This window comes from Phoca vitulina, unplaced genomic scaffold (genome assembly GCF_004348235.1).
Source record: "Phoca vitulina isolate PV1807 unplaced genomic scaffold, GSC_HSeal_1.0 scaffold8, whole genome shotgun sequence".
Lineage (NCBI taxonomy): Eukaryota > Metazoa > Chordata > Mammalia > Carnivora > Phocidae > Phoca > Phoca vitulina.
The window spans coordinates 64,473,115-64,488,973 of record NW_022589711.1 but is presented as its reverse complement, the minus strand read 5'-3'; positions in this window follow the sequence as shown (position 1 = coordinate 64,488,973).

Sequence of the window (15,859 nt, the reverse complement as noted above, 5' to 3'; positions counted from 1 at the left end):
GGTGTTAAAACTCTTTCCTTTTATAAAGCACGCCATGCCCGTGTAGAGCTGGTTGCAGTTTCAAAGCTATGTGCACCAAAACCCGTGCTCTGTTATTGTCATGCCGGGGGCTTTATTAATAGCATTATGTAATAATGCTCACATACTATTTTGATATGATATTGTTAATGATGAAATAATGCTAATATAATATTTTGCACATCTATCCTGTATGGATTGTGTCCTTATAATTGTTCACAATGGATTTTTTCATTGTTTTTGATTTTTGAAAATATTGTATTAAGTATTATCTATCTCGATTATCAAGGTTTTTGCATTCCCTTAAATTTCCCCATCCAAAGTAGGTTCCTCACTTGCCTCATTATTGTTCTGGACCCTTAAGTTAACTGTAAATTCTTAAGATTTTTGAGCGGACAAGTGAAATTTTTAACTCGTATCACTTAATCAAATAATATTTGCTCGATCTATTACTTATGTATTTAATTATTTTTCCCTTCGGTGTTCCTATCTAATCAGGTACTTGTTTCAATTGCTGTACCTGTGGGTGTGGCAGGAATTGGTGCTGGCTTTCCGCAGGCAACAGACAGGAACATTTTTGAGACAGAACTTCTCATACAAATACCTACTTTTATCAACTCAAAGCTCTGGCTTTGGTTCGATTGCCGACTCAAGAAACATTTTTTGACTCCCGTTGTGTGATAGGAACTGTGATAGGCAAGTGCTATGTAGGAAAAAATGAGTAAAACATGGTATTTGCTTTCAAGTCGGTCCCCATTTGATCATGGAGGCAGTCAGAACACTAAGGTAGAACTAAATCCAGGTTTTAAATGGGAGCAGAGAGGAAAGACAGGGATGTTTGGAACGCAGGGAAGATGTCTTGGTCATGCCTAAATTGTCTCTTCCAGGAGTGGGTTGTGTGCATCTGTTACACTCACAACACCCTCCCTCTCCCCCTCCTTATCCGCCCCCTGCCCCCCCCCCACCTCCCCACCCCCTGCCTCTTCCTCAGTCTGTAGCCATTACCCTGGGAGGACTTAGATGCTTTGGCCCATGCTCATTTAATCCAAGTCAAGATTTACAAAACAAAACCTGGCGTGTTATTTGTAGGAGCAGGAAGTAATTCTATACTGAAGCCCATACATATGGTGTCACGTGTAGGTTGAGAATCACCATGTCTGCTGACTTATGTTATCACCGACTTCGAAGTTATCATTGAGAAGCAGCAGCTGTTGCCAGGAATAGTAAATCAGATCTCATGCTTTAGAAGAAATGGTATTGTGGCTTTTCCAAAGAACTCATTTTTAATAGAAGGCACAAGTCATCACCTGCACGATATATGGGAAAAGTATAGATTTATTTATATTATTTATTTTTGGCGATTTTAATTTGATTTCAAAATACTTATTGAATATTTACTATGTGCAAGTGAATAGGCCCAAATCTTTATCTTAAGTGGCTTGGAATTTATTTGGGAAAAAGCCATGTCCACAAGTATCTAGAGTCTGAAGCCCACTGGCCAGTGTGTTAGGACGGATACAAGTTGCTTAGAGGCAGTGAAGGGAAAGAACAATTAAGGTCAGACTGGTGATGGGGAAGAAAAGAGGACTTTGTAGGGGAGGTGGCATTTGACCTGGGTTTTGATGGGTGTGCAGGTTTGATTTTGTTTTGTTTTAGGAGGTAAATAAGGAAAGGCATTTGATACCAAGAAAATAGTGTGGATACAAGAATCACGGAAACTGGGAGGTAATTAGTTGTTGCTGTTGATCAGTGCTTCTTAATCCTGGCTGCACATTGGAATGACCTGGGGAGCTTTAGAAATACTGGTGCCTGAGTTTCACCCCACAGATCCTTTGCTATAGCTTATACATTGGGATTTTTAAAAGGTCCCCAAATTATTCTAATGTGCAGCCAAGGTTGAGAACTCTGCTGTGGAGTAATATATTTAGCATGGTACCGTGAAGCAGAGAAAAAAAAAAAAAAAGAAAAGAAAAGAAAACATATTTTTCTTGGGCAGCATTATCTTTGTGCTGCAATTCTTACAAAGGAGCACAGAACATTTAAAGGAATATACCTATTAAGTCTGTGAAAAAAGTTAAGGGTGAGGAATTCTAATTTACATTACAAATGAAAAATGAGATAGTCATAGGAGACTCAGGACGATAGAAACATGATCAGTCTCCAGAACTCACTGTGAGAAAGGACAGGGTTTGAGGTAAAGGAGAGGGGAGTTGGATTCAAGAAGCAAGGGGATATTAAGAGGAGTTCTTAATCTCAGGAAACTGAGGGTTGCTGGAGTGGTGGGGGGTGGGAGGCATGGGGCGGCTGGGTGATGGACACTGGGGAGGGTATGTGCTATGGTGAGCGCTGTGAATTGTATAAGACTGGTGAATCACAGACCTGTACCTCTGAAACAAATAATACATTATATGTTAAAAAAAAAAAAAAAAGAAGAAGATAGTAGCAAGGGAAAAATGAACGGGGGCGGACATTGGAGGGGGAGACGAACCATGAGAGACTATGGACTCTGAGAAACAAACTGAGGGTTCTAGAGGGGAGGGAGGTGGGGGAATAGGTTAGCCTGGTGATGGGTATTAAAGAGGGCACGTATTGAATGGAGCACTGGGTGTTATACACAAACAATGAATCATGGAACACTACAGCAAAAAATAATGATGCAATGTATGGTGATTAACATAACATAAATTTTTAAAAATGCAAAAAAAAAAAAAAAGAGGAGTCCATACTTTGTGTTTTTCTAATGGCTGTATTCAGCCTGGATTCTGAAAGTATAGAAACTTGACCTAAAACTACTTCTTTTCCCTCTTTCTTTCTGCCAACTACCAAATGTGTGTGTGGGATAGGGTACACACAAAGGGGAAGTGAGTCCATTGAGGGAGCAGGCTTCTTTCCGTGTAGGTGGAGGGGAAGGACAGGCATTGATATCCTCCCTCACCCCTTCACTCTACTAAGCTCCAGGCTTCCTGGCATCACGAATGATTCCTGCCTCCTCCCCGGGCATGTTCTTTCAAGTCTGCCTGACAACAGCTCCCACATTCTGTCAGATGATGGTCTTCTTCAGGAAACAAAATGAAGCCTCCCCATGCAAAAGTTGGATGAATAAAAGTGCCTACAAGAGAATCTTCTTCTCTTGAAAGATAAATACTTCTGAGCCAGTATTTCTTATCCTTTTGGCTATTCTAGTGCAACATGCTTCAGATCCATTCACTCATGCCCTGTCCTCCCTATTTTCCACCATGGTTACTATTCATCACTCTCAACTATGAACTCTGTAAGGGTCTAGATGGCCATCTTTGTTTTATTCTCAGTACCGAGCACAGCACTGGATATAGATTTATTAAATGTTCGTTGAATAAATTATCCTACATGCTTTCTAGGCTGTAGTTCCTATTTTTTTCCCTTTCTGCATGTCTTTCCAATATGTGACCTCTGAATAACACATTGACGTCGAGGCCCTGGGATCTTGTTTCCCTAGATCTGTAGCATCTCATTAAAGGTCAAACTTTTTGAATGTTTAATTTTCATTAATGCTCTGTCTTTCCACATTCCATAATATCCTCCCACTTCATTCTGGTTCCTAAAAAAAAAAAAAAAAAGAGAGAGAGAGACAGACGTAGTGTACATACATATGTTTTTTCTGCAGTAAATACACGAACGCTAATGAGTAAGCTGGACTTTGCAGGAAATACATCAATATCAACTAATTGATTTACCTCTGCAACATTCCATGATGGACCATCACTCATGGAAACCATCTTATTTCTACACATAGAGAAGTGCTTTTCCAAACACAAGAAAATGATGTACTAACCATGACAAGGAATGAATGTGCATCTAGCTTCTTTTTTCTATTCTCACTATTTCTCTTCAGGCCCTACTCAATACCTCCTTTGTTAAAGAGATAACTTTCTAATTTCCCTGTTTCCTAATTTATCATGTCCTCCCTCTCCATCTCTTTAAAATATATAAGTGCCAGACAAATTTTTCTTAAATATGGTTGTGATAGTCATTTTCCTACTCAAAACTTCTCAGTGACTCTCTACTTCTGACTCAGATATGGCCTTCTGACTTGGGTGTTTATGGGAGCCTCATGCCCTGACCCAACTTTCCCTTCCTGGCTTTTATGCCACTCACTTCTACTACAGGATGTTCAGCCAAATGTGTCTACTCGGTGCACTTTCCCTATAGCACATTTTCCTGTCATCTTGGCTTTGTCCTTGCTACTCTTTCTTATGAACCATCTGTATTCCCACCAAGAACACTTACCCATCCTCAGGGGTTCAAAAGCTCTTTCAAGAAATATTCCCCAATTCCTGCAAGTGAACACAATTCCTCTCTTTCTCCATTTGCTTCATTCATCTGCCTTTGTATTTCTTCTAGTTCCCTCAATCTAGCTTGCTTTATAAATATCTATAACCAGGGCGCCTGGGTGGCTCAGTCGGTTAAGCTCAGGTCATGATCCCAGGGTCCTGGGATCGAGTCCTTCATTGGGCTCCCTGCTACTTCCCCCCTCCTTCTGCTTACTGCTCCTCCTGCTTGTGCGCGTGCGAGTGCGCGCACGTGTGTGTGTGCGCTCTCTCTCTCTCTCTCTGTCAAATAAAGAAAATCTTAAAAAAAACTAAGTATCTATAGCCATCCTACAGTGTCTCCTGGCTGATTCCTCTAGCACCGTGAACTGAACACTGTAGGTGTATCACACATATTTGAGACACGTTTCATGAAAGTGCAGTGAAGAATTAGGGATGAGAGGAATGACATGCTTTCTCTTGTAACTGCGGTATCAAAAAAGAGGCCTGATGGGGAGTCACAGGAATTACCTACCCATGCAGAGGGCTTTTATCCTTATAATTTTGGCCTCTAAACTCTTTATTTTTCCCTTGCACCAGCCATCACCTTCCCACACCCATATACATACTCACATATACACATGGGTATAGGTAGGACTTTGTTCTACATGAAAGATAAACAGGATTAAATTCACTATGATTATTCTAAGGTGGGCAAAAAACCTAACATCATTTAGATGCAAGTAGTCTTTTGTAAGGAAGAAAATAATCATTAACATTTCTGCATAGCAAATAGTTATAATCCATTTACTATGCTACAAAACTTCGTGCAGAGAAAATTTAAAAATATGTGATTATTATTTAAGAAGGAAAAAAATGCATTCCAGCTATACCTGGTAGTATATAAAATAAGGGCCCCTGGTGGCTCAGTCGGTTAAGCGTCTGCCTTCGGCTCAGGTCATGATCCCAGGGTCCTGGGATCAAGCCCTGCGTTGGGCTCCTTGCTCAGCAGGGAGCCTGCTTCTCCCTCTCCCCCCTCCCCCCCCATTCATGCTCTCTCTCAATCTCTCTCAAATAAATAAATAAAATCTTTAAAGAAAATAATATGGAATAAAAAGTAATCTGGGAATACCAAAAGAGAGAGAGAGAGAGAAAGCCTGAACAGCTTCTGTTCTGCACACAGCAAAACTATGAACATTTGAACATTTAGTGACATCTGGACTAAAAGAGTAAGCCGGAAAAACAATCTGTCTTTTGTGACACATTTTTGAGTTGGATCCAAGGAGCAACTTTCAGGCACAAAATAACAAATAAGTGTTTTATGTTGGACAGAGTATTTTGTTCTTCCTTCGCAGGCTGCTAGTCTGTAGACAGCCCCTGTAGCTGCCTGTGCTTAATTCAGAGACACTCCACTGGTTGGGCGGCATGGCTCGTCTGGAAGCTTCCCCTTGATAGCCAGCATCATCACTACTGGTTTGGCTACTTTTAATGATCGTCCTCGTAAACATTAGGTTGTTTTGATGTGTAATATTAACAACTGAAAATGCCATTTCTACTATCTTCTGTAGAAAATAATGAAAGACTTCGGGGGATTCCTTTAAGTTATCCCAAGTAAGTCAAAGATTCTCCTTTCCAGCTTTTTGTTATTGATTTCCTTGTAACAAAACCAAAAGAAATGGAGTACTGAGTCACCATAAAAACTAAAAGTTCCTCATGCATACACCACATTTTAAGCTGCCAAATGAGACCAGGAGAGAAGGAAGCATTCTCCCTATACCATGATTGAATTTATAAGGTGATTTCACTTTTTAAATACCAGTGGTGTAGCCTACATATGCTTTTATACTCTATTCCCTCCTCCTCGCCAGCACTCCTCTGACTGCTTGATTCAAGCCCTTGAATGGTGACAATGACTACCAAGGCCTCTGGATGCAACCCCGCCTACCCCCCCCCCCCCCCCGCCCTCCTCCGTTCACCCTCCACACTGCTGCCACAGATGCCTCAAAAAGTAAATTGAATCATGTCATCTGTTGGAATCCTTCTGAGCTTTCTCCTTAGCAGGCCATACAAAGCCTGTGAGGATCTGACACTGCCTTGGCGCTCACCATTTCCCCTCTTGCTGCCCCACCATCAGTGCATGGTCCTGCAGGACTGAGTGCTGTGCCCTTCGCCTGTGGTGCTCTCTTTGGCTTTTATGTCCTCTCCCAAATGTTCTTTCCCTCTCCCCTAGCTCTCAGGCTGTTCCCAGTCAACCATTCAGTCTCAGTCTATCCATCACCTCTTCAGAGATACCACGTTGCCCTCCAACAGGTGTCCACAGCCTCCTGTGGTTCCTCCCTCAGCTCTCACCCCCCTGCACTGTCTAGCGCAGTACCTGCCTCCCAGGCTAGACAGTGAGCTCTGGGAGGGCTATTTGCTATGCCTTTTTAATCTTTCTATCAACATTCCCTCATGCAGGACCATTAACTGGGGAGGTGCTGATTATGTGTTTGTTAAAATAAGATCCATTCTAATTGCCTAAAAGTAACTCGCATATTTGCATATTTTATACAACACCCCCCCCCCCATGTCATGTCTCTTTTGAACTACCCCTTTTCTGCCAAATCAAAAGAAATCAGAGTGTGTGTGTGTGTGTGTGTGTGTGTGTAAACAATACCATCCAGGGAGAATAGATTCAGCGTGTTTACACAGGGCACAAGACCACAGACAACTCACTGTTTAGGTGATTTTTCTCATTTTCTCCTATATGGCAGATATTGCTGAGCTCAGTAGCAGAACTGTTCTGATCTATTCATTTTAGGTGTTACTTTCGATTAAATTGATCAGCATAGACCATGCTCCATCGAGGCATGATCAGAAAAATTGGTGCTTGTGGGTCTCTGACGAAATATAGACTAACCTCTTCAGTATATGATCTGGAGGTACCTTAAAAATGTTTTGGAAAATTGTTCTGTAGCTGAGTCTGCAGTCACAGTCCACAGACTGGAGAGGAAATCGCATACTTGGGAGACTGTGCTCCAAAAAGTATTATTGATGGTGATGAAAATGTACTAAGAGAGAGCAATAAATCAGGGGCTATTTGACCCATTTCATGAACTGTACTCCATGTTAGGTTTCTACAGTAAATTCTTCAATGCGTTCACCATCTTTCTCATTCTCCATGATACACATATGCACATGTATGGGTACACACACACACACACACACACACACTTCAGCAAGATTTGGGTAGGAAATAATCCAGCCAGGAGAGATGCGTACAGTCAGAACACAGATTTTATTTTACTTTATTATCTTATTTTTCCTAAAGATTTTATTTATTTGAAAGAGAGACAGCATGAGTAGGGGGAGGGGGAGAGGCAGAGGGAGAAGCAGGCTCCCCGCTGAGCAGGGAGCCCAGTGCGGGACTCGATTCCAGGACCCTGGGATCATGACCTGAGCCGAAGGCAGACGCTTAACGACTGAGCCACCCAGGCGCCCCACGGAAATTTTATTTTAACAAAAATCCTGCAACTTGCAGTCAGAAATGATGCCAGGGCGGGGCGCCTGGGTGGCTCAGTCGTTAAGCGTCTGCCTTCGGCTCAGGTCATGATCCCAGGGTCCTGGGATCGAGCCCCGCATCGGGCTCCCTGCTCGGCGGGAAGCCTGCTTCTCTCTCTCCCACTTACCCTGCTTGTGTTCTCTCTCTGGCTGTCTCTCCCTGTCAAATAAATAAATAAAATCTTTAAATAAAAAAAAAAAAAAAAAAAAAAAGAAATGATGCCAGGGAAAGAACTGTTGCTGTTTGATTGGGTGAGTCTACCACTAATTAATAAGAAAAGCACCGTTGGTATTTTGAACACAAGGTATCATCATAATTAGAACAGCTTCCTCATTTGTAAGGAAATAAAACTGTAATTCTTAGCAGTGAGTTATGGCTGATGGGTGAAGAAGATACACTGTCATATTTAGTTAACGAAAAAGATAGCTAAGGATTCGTGTTTGTTATGCTATGTGTCCTCTCTCTTGGCAAGCCCTTCCCTTTCGGCTCTAGGTTCCTTGAAGGCAAACATGAAAGTACCTATAGCTACTGCACTGACATTGGTCAGAATTCTGTGCCCCATGCAAGTGGCTTTGTCTAGACTGGTACATTTGTTATCTTAAAAAAAATATGAACCTAGCTCCAATATTGTTTTATTTGAAGCACAATCTCCTTTGGAGTGGATCTATTTCACAAAGGTTTTACTGAAGTATTGAAAAGGATCCTTTAAGGCTGTCTGATCTTCCCTTGACATTCAGAATTATGGGGAGCCTTTGATGAACTGAACACCTGGCTAAGTCAGGCAGCTGAGGGAATAGAAAAGAATGGAGGGTCGGGCGGGGCACGGAGACTGGAGTATGTGAAGCAGCCAGAAGCTAAAGTTGTAGGTGCCTCCTACGTGCTGGGCACCAAGAGAGAAGCACTATCCTGGCTTTATTTCATTTCATTTAATCTTCCACCAGAAGCTTGCGATGGAAATTGTCCTGTCCATTTTATATGTGAGGGAACAGTCCCCGGGAGATTGATTTGTTCGTACAAGCCATGCATGGCAGAAGCGGGATTCAAATACATGCACTTTGAAGCCAGGGCTTTTCTTGACATCCCACACCAGGTGGTGTTACCCACAGTGACTTGGGAGTCACCGTGCTTGGGTTTCCCTCATGTACTGTGTGGCACTGGGCAAGTCACTTCACCTCTCGGAGTTTGTTTTCTCTGCCCTCAGCATAAGTAATAATGCCTTTTCCGTGTTCGTTGTAGGGGTGTTGTGATGACCCAACTAAACAACACCCGTCGGGAATCACTTTGTAAATTACAAAGCACCAAATGAATCTAAAGGGTTACAGCCCTTGGCCCACACCTAGAGAATGAGATATTGAGAAAGAGTAAAGCAATTTGAGAGACACTGGTTTTGTGGTCTCTGAACTTGCAATTCACAATTGCATAAAGATCTCTTTGCTACGGGGGTCGATTAATTATAGCTGCCAGTTTTTAGTGCACGGCTTATCTTACATACAATTAATTATTCCATAAATCAAATAAGCAAGTTGTTGGCAAATGACATCTGCAATCTTTGAGCTGACAGCAAAATATATTATGCACCATAAATATCCCAGGCCAACTTCTATTTTCTAGACATTTTGGTGCTGGTACCCAGGAACGAGTTGTTACTATGGTTGCTCCCGGTGATGGCTGAACATGCCCAGACCTCTCAGCAGCTCAGGGGACAGCTCTTTCAGTTCTGACCTCAGGCTAGCAGGCTCATTTGACAATTTAAGACAAAAGTGGGATAATGGAGACTTCACTGAAATAATTTTGTCAGGACCAGCTAAAATACCTTGTGCTGAGAACTCTAGTCCCTGAATACTACTTATCTTACGTGACCTTGATTCCTTCTTCTTTTTTCTTTTCTTTTTAAATTTTTAAAAACATTTTTATTGAGGTATAGTTGATATATAATATTAGTTTCAGATTGCAACACAATAATTTGATATTTGTATATATTGCAAAATGGTCACCACAGTAAGTCAAGTTGCCATCCATCACCACACAGTTACAAATGTTCCAATTTCTTTTCTTTTCTTTTAAAGATTTTTTATTTATTTATTTGACAGAGAGAGACACAGCGAGAGAGGGAACACAAGCAGGGGGAGTGGGAGAGGGAGAAGCAGGCTTCCCGCGGAGCAGGGAGCCCAATGTGGGGCTCGATCCCAGGACCCTGGGATCATGACCTGAGCCGAAGGCAGACGCTTAACGACTGAGCCACCCAGGCACCCCTACAATTTTTTTTTTCTTATGAGAACTTTTACGGTCTACTCTTTTAGCAGCTTGCAAATATGCAACACAGTATAATTAATTATAATTACCATGCTGTACATTACATCCCCAGGATTTGCTTATTTTAGAACTGGAAGTTGATACCTTCTGATCCTCGCCCTCCTTCTGCTAACAGCACCTGGAACAGTGCCTGGCACATAGTAGGTACTCAACAAACGTCTAGCTTAAGCTCCAATCTTAGACCATTTACCTTCTGTTTCCTCAGCACTAATGACTGATTGCTCTCCCCTTGCAACTGCCCTTGACCTTCAGGGTCTTACAGCACGTACAGGCCCTTCTGTATCCATCCGGATGGAGACTTAGCCTGGGATCTTGGTTGTCTCATAGGGCTTCCAGTAGGCTCACACACTGAGAAGTTACAGTTCTGTACAGATTCCTATCTCTCCACTGCTCTCTACCCTCACCTGGGAGCTCTACCCAGGAAGAAGAATGACCCTTTCTTTAACAATTGTGTTTGGTTGAGGTTGACAGAATGTAGTCATTCTGGGTGGCTTGATTTAATGTATTTTAACATCACTCACAAAATACCTTTTTCCATTTTTCAACAAGGTCAGAACTTCTTAATAGGGAAATTTGTAATTTAATCTATTTTTGACCTAAAGAGGTATAAATAGCTTTCATTCTTTTAATTTGGTAAATTGTCCATGTATTGGTGAGTTATAAATGATCTCTTCTAGTCTTTTACCATCCTATTATACTTTGGTTCTTTTCTCTCTACACATTAGCATGTCACTTAAAATGGAAACGTTAATTTATTTGAACCTTTGAACATTTCTCCAAACACAATAAACTGCCCTGTATATCCACGCGTACCACCATAACAAGGTCTAACCATTACAATCTATCATGACGTGTAGACCGTATTTCATTTATTCTAACATGCACATCTCTTTTACCTGATAATATCTCTGAAATTGGCTGCATATTACAATTGCAAGCATCTTAGTGCTGTTTCATGATCTAATGGACAGTATTTTTTCTTTTTTATAACTATCTGAAAGAGTGGTATATCATGCAACCAGTGGTGCCTTAGAATGGATGAAACGTAATTTAAAGTGAACCATAGCTAAAACTTTTAATTCACATTTGGAAGATATGACATAGGATCTGGTTCAGTCTCATCCCATCCTCCTTTTGCTGTGCTTCTCGGTACTGCATAAGCTGAAATGTTTAAAAATTGCCCAGGCTTCAATATAATATGCTAGAGTTTGGGCTGAGAATTGGGTATTGCTAAATAGATGGGCACACAAAACTTGGAAGGTAAAAATGAGACAAAGGGTGTCTTCTTGTTCCCTTTGCTTGTGTGCTTCCTGGCACACAGGGTCTTGAGGACAACATGTTACTCCGCAAGAACATTCCAGTGGACTTTTCCCAGCTTCCTGGTTGCCAGAGGCAACTATGAAGCAGCAGGAGAAGCTTCAATGGGTTTCTGATTCCAGCTTCTTGGTCTCTGAATTACTATTCTGCAGTGTGCTCCCTGACTCACTAGTTGTAGTGGTGGGATCAGAGATCCCCTGGTAGGTAAGTTTTGTGTTGTTCTGGGGATAAGTTCTGGAGGCTTAGCCTATAATTTATTCTTCTACCCCTCTAATAATTTTATAAACACCTAATTCCCTGAATTAGATAACTTCCTGCTTATAACACCAGGAATAGTTTGGGTTTCCTCTATGGGGGTGACTGACAGTTCTACCAGATTATTAAGGACACTCTAAAACAAATAAAGATGTCAAAGAAATTCTCTTTAGATCGATTCTAGCGATTTTTTTTAGACCTAATACACAAGCATCAGGGTTTGTCATCATGGTTGAAGTAAGCAATGCAATGCAAATGATTTCCTTTAGAGAAATGACGGCACTTAGTATTTTTATAACCTCATTATGTGACTGCAGAAAAAGCATTATTGTTGCAATAACATCCTCAATTTCTTTATCGAAGGCAGAGGAGCGTAAGCAAACAAGTAGGTGGACACATAAATAAATCATTGTTAAATTATGAGAAAAGAACCACACAAAATACTTTCACATTTATCTCTTCATTTGTCACTTGAAGAAATAGAGTTTAAAGAAAAAACCCTGCTATATAGGATATCAACATAAACCATCAGTCTGACCTTAAATAAGTCATTTCGTTTTATTCTGACTCAGATCTTTTTCCTATAAAATATGGAGAATAAGACCTATCACTTGCCTGGATTTCAAGGATATTGTCAGGAAGAAGAATATTAGATAATGTCTTTGCATCTATTTGGGAAAGAACTTGTAAGTTTGGAGTATTATTAAACTTGGATTATGTATGCTTAGTATTATTCTTATTGCTAAGACTTCATAAAGAGTCACCAAAATTTGAAATTAAAAATATATGCGAGATTGGTCTAATTAAATAGAGCACATCCCTTTTTAAAACTGCACTGTGAAAGAGCTCTGTCCATAGACGCAATAATGAAATATATCCCAAGGTTAAACCAGGACTTTCTGAAAGCCATTAGGGATCAGTTCAAAGCTAAATATAATTCACTAATAAATGTTCCTCATTTCAAGTTCCTTTCTCAGAAATGATTAAAAGATACATCTTAGAAGCCAATAATTTTCAGCTTAACTGTCACTATTTTTTCCCAAAGATTTGTTTTCCTTTTTAGTTTGTAGAACTGTGATTTTTAAGCCACATATTAATATGCTCAGTGAAAACTTTCCTTTAGTATAGATCTGTAGTGCTGAACAAAGGGAGAAATCCCAGCAACGTGTCTTTTCCTTAAACTGTTTTCATTTCTATTAAATCTATTATAAGATCAAACTGGTACCTCCTGCTTTTCTCCTGTGTGATTTGTCACTGGTTGAACAAGGGCTGGATGTCAAAGAAGTCGATATAAATATAAAGAGAAAAGTCACGTAAACTTTAGTTTTGGACTATTTTTCTATTTCCGAGGTGAGAACAAATGCATTTCTTTCAATCTGTAGTTATGGAAAAGACTTACATACTTGAGTTATTATATCTATTTTTAAGTAGCAAGAATAGAAATTCCAAAAAGATTGCATTTCTATTGCTAATGCGTGCAAGGTAGTTACATGTGATGGTTAGATGCACAAACCTGGGAAATGACTGCACAAGCTCAAGTTCTGCTACACCAATCTATGAGTTGGGTGACTTTGGACAAATTACTTAACTTTTCCATATTTCTTTGTTTGAAAAGGAGAAAATAATAGTATCTACTTTTTAGGGTCTTTGTTGGCATTAAACGAACTCATATATCTAAGAAATGTCTTAAAATATAACCTCCTTCACACAGGTGCTCAATAAGCTCTTATCACTTCCTGTAATGGTATCACTTCCTACAATATGCAATACTCTCTGACTTCCTTGTTCACAGGGCCGATCATATTTAGAAACTTGACTTCTCACATGGTCAAGGCCAAACAGAAATTCTTTTTTCTTCTTCAAACTCCGCAGGTTAAATTAAATAACAGAAATCAAAACAACACAAAATGATTACAAATCACTGAGCTTAAGGATTGCGCTTGCCCTTAATGTTTCCACAAATATACTCCCATGATTTGTTATGCAATTAACATACATGAAAAGGCAGTCATACAAATTTAGACTTCTCTAACACTACAAACACATGGAGTTGAAAACATTCAGCCACTTGATTGTATTCCTCAGGTTTTATATAGTGGATTGCTAAATTGCAGAGGCATGGATAGAGCATTTTCCCTTAAAATTGTGTCTAGGAAAAAAAAAAGGTGTGTCCATCTTTTAAGATGTTCCAAAGGGGAAAAAAAGAATGGGAGAAGGGGTTCCACAGTCAAATAATTTAATTGAGGAAAATTGCAAATTATGTTCTTTCTAGCAAATTCACATTACTGATTGGTATATTGAGGTCTTGAAATAAAGAGATATTTAACTATGTCTAACCAATTTCTTCCAAATATTTGATCATAAGATTTTTGTCCTCATTACTTTCTTGAGGAAATTGATAAGGATTATTAAAATTCATGGGCTCTTTGCTTGCAAGACTACGGTCCTTGCCTTGTTACCCCCAAGGCAGCTAATTCCTGCTTTTGGCAAGATGTTTTATTTTTAATTTCTTTTATTTTGCTTTTAATTGAGTGATTGACTAATATTTTAAATTGCTTTCTAATTTCCTTTTCCAGGAGGTCTCAGAATATCAGGGAGAAAGAAACCCTAGCCATAAGAATGTGTCAGAGGAGGAAACTTGACTGGCAATGCACATGTTTGGGAATCATACTCTCGCAAATACGTTATCTTTACACAATCTTGTCAGTGACTTGGGACTTGATACCTCAGTCCTTTGGGCCTCTTCTCTTCAATTTTTTTCTTCAATTCTCTCTCCCTCACAGGTGCTTTAGGATTAAATGAGGTGATAAATATTAAACTCCTTTAACAGTAAAAAATCAATACAAATATTCAAAGTAGGGCTGCCTTTGTTCTTGTTGAGATTGTAGTGATGGTGGTGAACAAGCCTGTGTCATTTGGGAAATGACAGTAATTGCTTTATAGGAAAGTATTTCCCAGCATGGCTACAATAGAGTGAACCATTAAAGGGATGTTCAAATCATCCCAGGTATGAATATAAAACCTTTCACTTTGCCTTTTTTAAATGGAAAATATTAATATGTTGCATTGCCCTAGATGGCTTGAGATACGTGTAATGATTTTCTAAAATTAAATGTATCATCTCCTTTTCTCTTAGTTCTCATGGTTGAGTGACTTGCTGCTCAGTGGTTCAACTTCATTATTTGGGAGTGGTGTTTCTGATATTCCTTTTGAGTTTTTCCTTCCTCCCATTCAGAGTCTGTCCATCTCATTATGGGGACTTCAACACCTGTGATGCAGTCAAGAAATTCCTGGATTTGGTGTCAGAAATATTGAATACAGGTTTTCTGTCTGTGGCTTGCCCACGTTCCTGTACTTTGATGGAATGTAATGAAAGAGCACAATGAATTTCAAAGTGCTGTAAATTTTAGTTTTTAAAATCTTCAGTATTATATTGCAGATCCTATGTACATTAAGCACTTCTGGGTAGAAATCAGACAGTTTGGAATGTTCACTAAGTCTTTCGGCATGACATTTAGAGCCCAATCTTAAACGATAGTACATATTCCAGAATAGTATGCATGGCAGACTAGATAGAATCTATTCAAACTTTAAAAACAAAGAAAGAAAAATGTGAATGGACTGCCACATAGTTACACATTGGTAAAAAGAAAGAGTTCTAATTGCCAGCCATGTACATTTGGTGAATATCCTCTAGGTCCTGGACTAGTTTAGTTATTGAGGATGTAAAGAAATATAAGACTTGTACTTACGTTTTGAAAAAGTAGATCATTGCCAACATAGAAAGAGAAAAGGGTAGAGAGTTCCAGATGTAGATAAAGGTATAGAGGTGGAAATCCCTATGCACCACTCAGACCACATGGAATAAGACAGTAGGTTAGAGAGTAGTGGGAACTAAGGCAATGAGTATTGTCTAGTAGATTATGAAGGGTCTCGAAAGCCCTCATGTATCCATATGATGGATACTTGTCTGTGACAGTGCTTTAAGTAAAATTTAAGGTGCAAGTGGCCTAGCTATTGAAATTTGGTTGACAAGTAATATAGCTGAATTTATAGGATTCTGAAAATTTTTTTCTTTTTAACGTGGTCTAGCAAATTCAGAATAAATTTTTCAGTGCTTTTTAAGAGA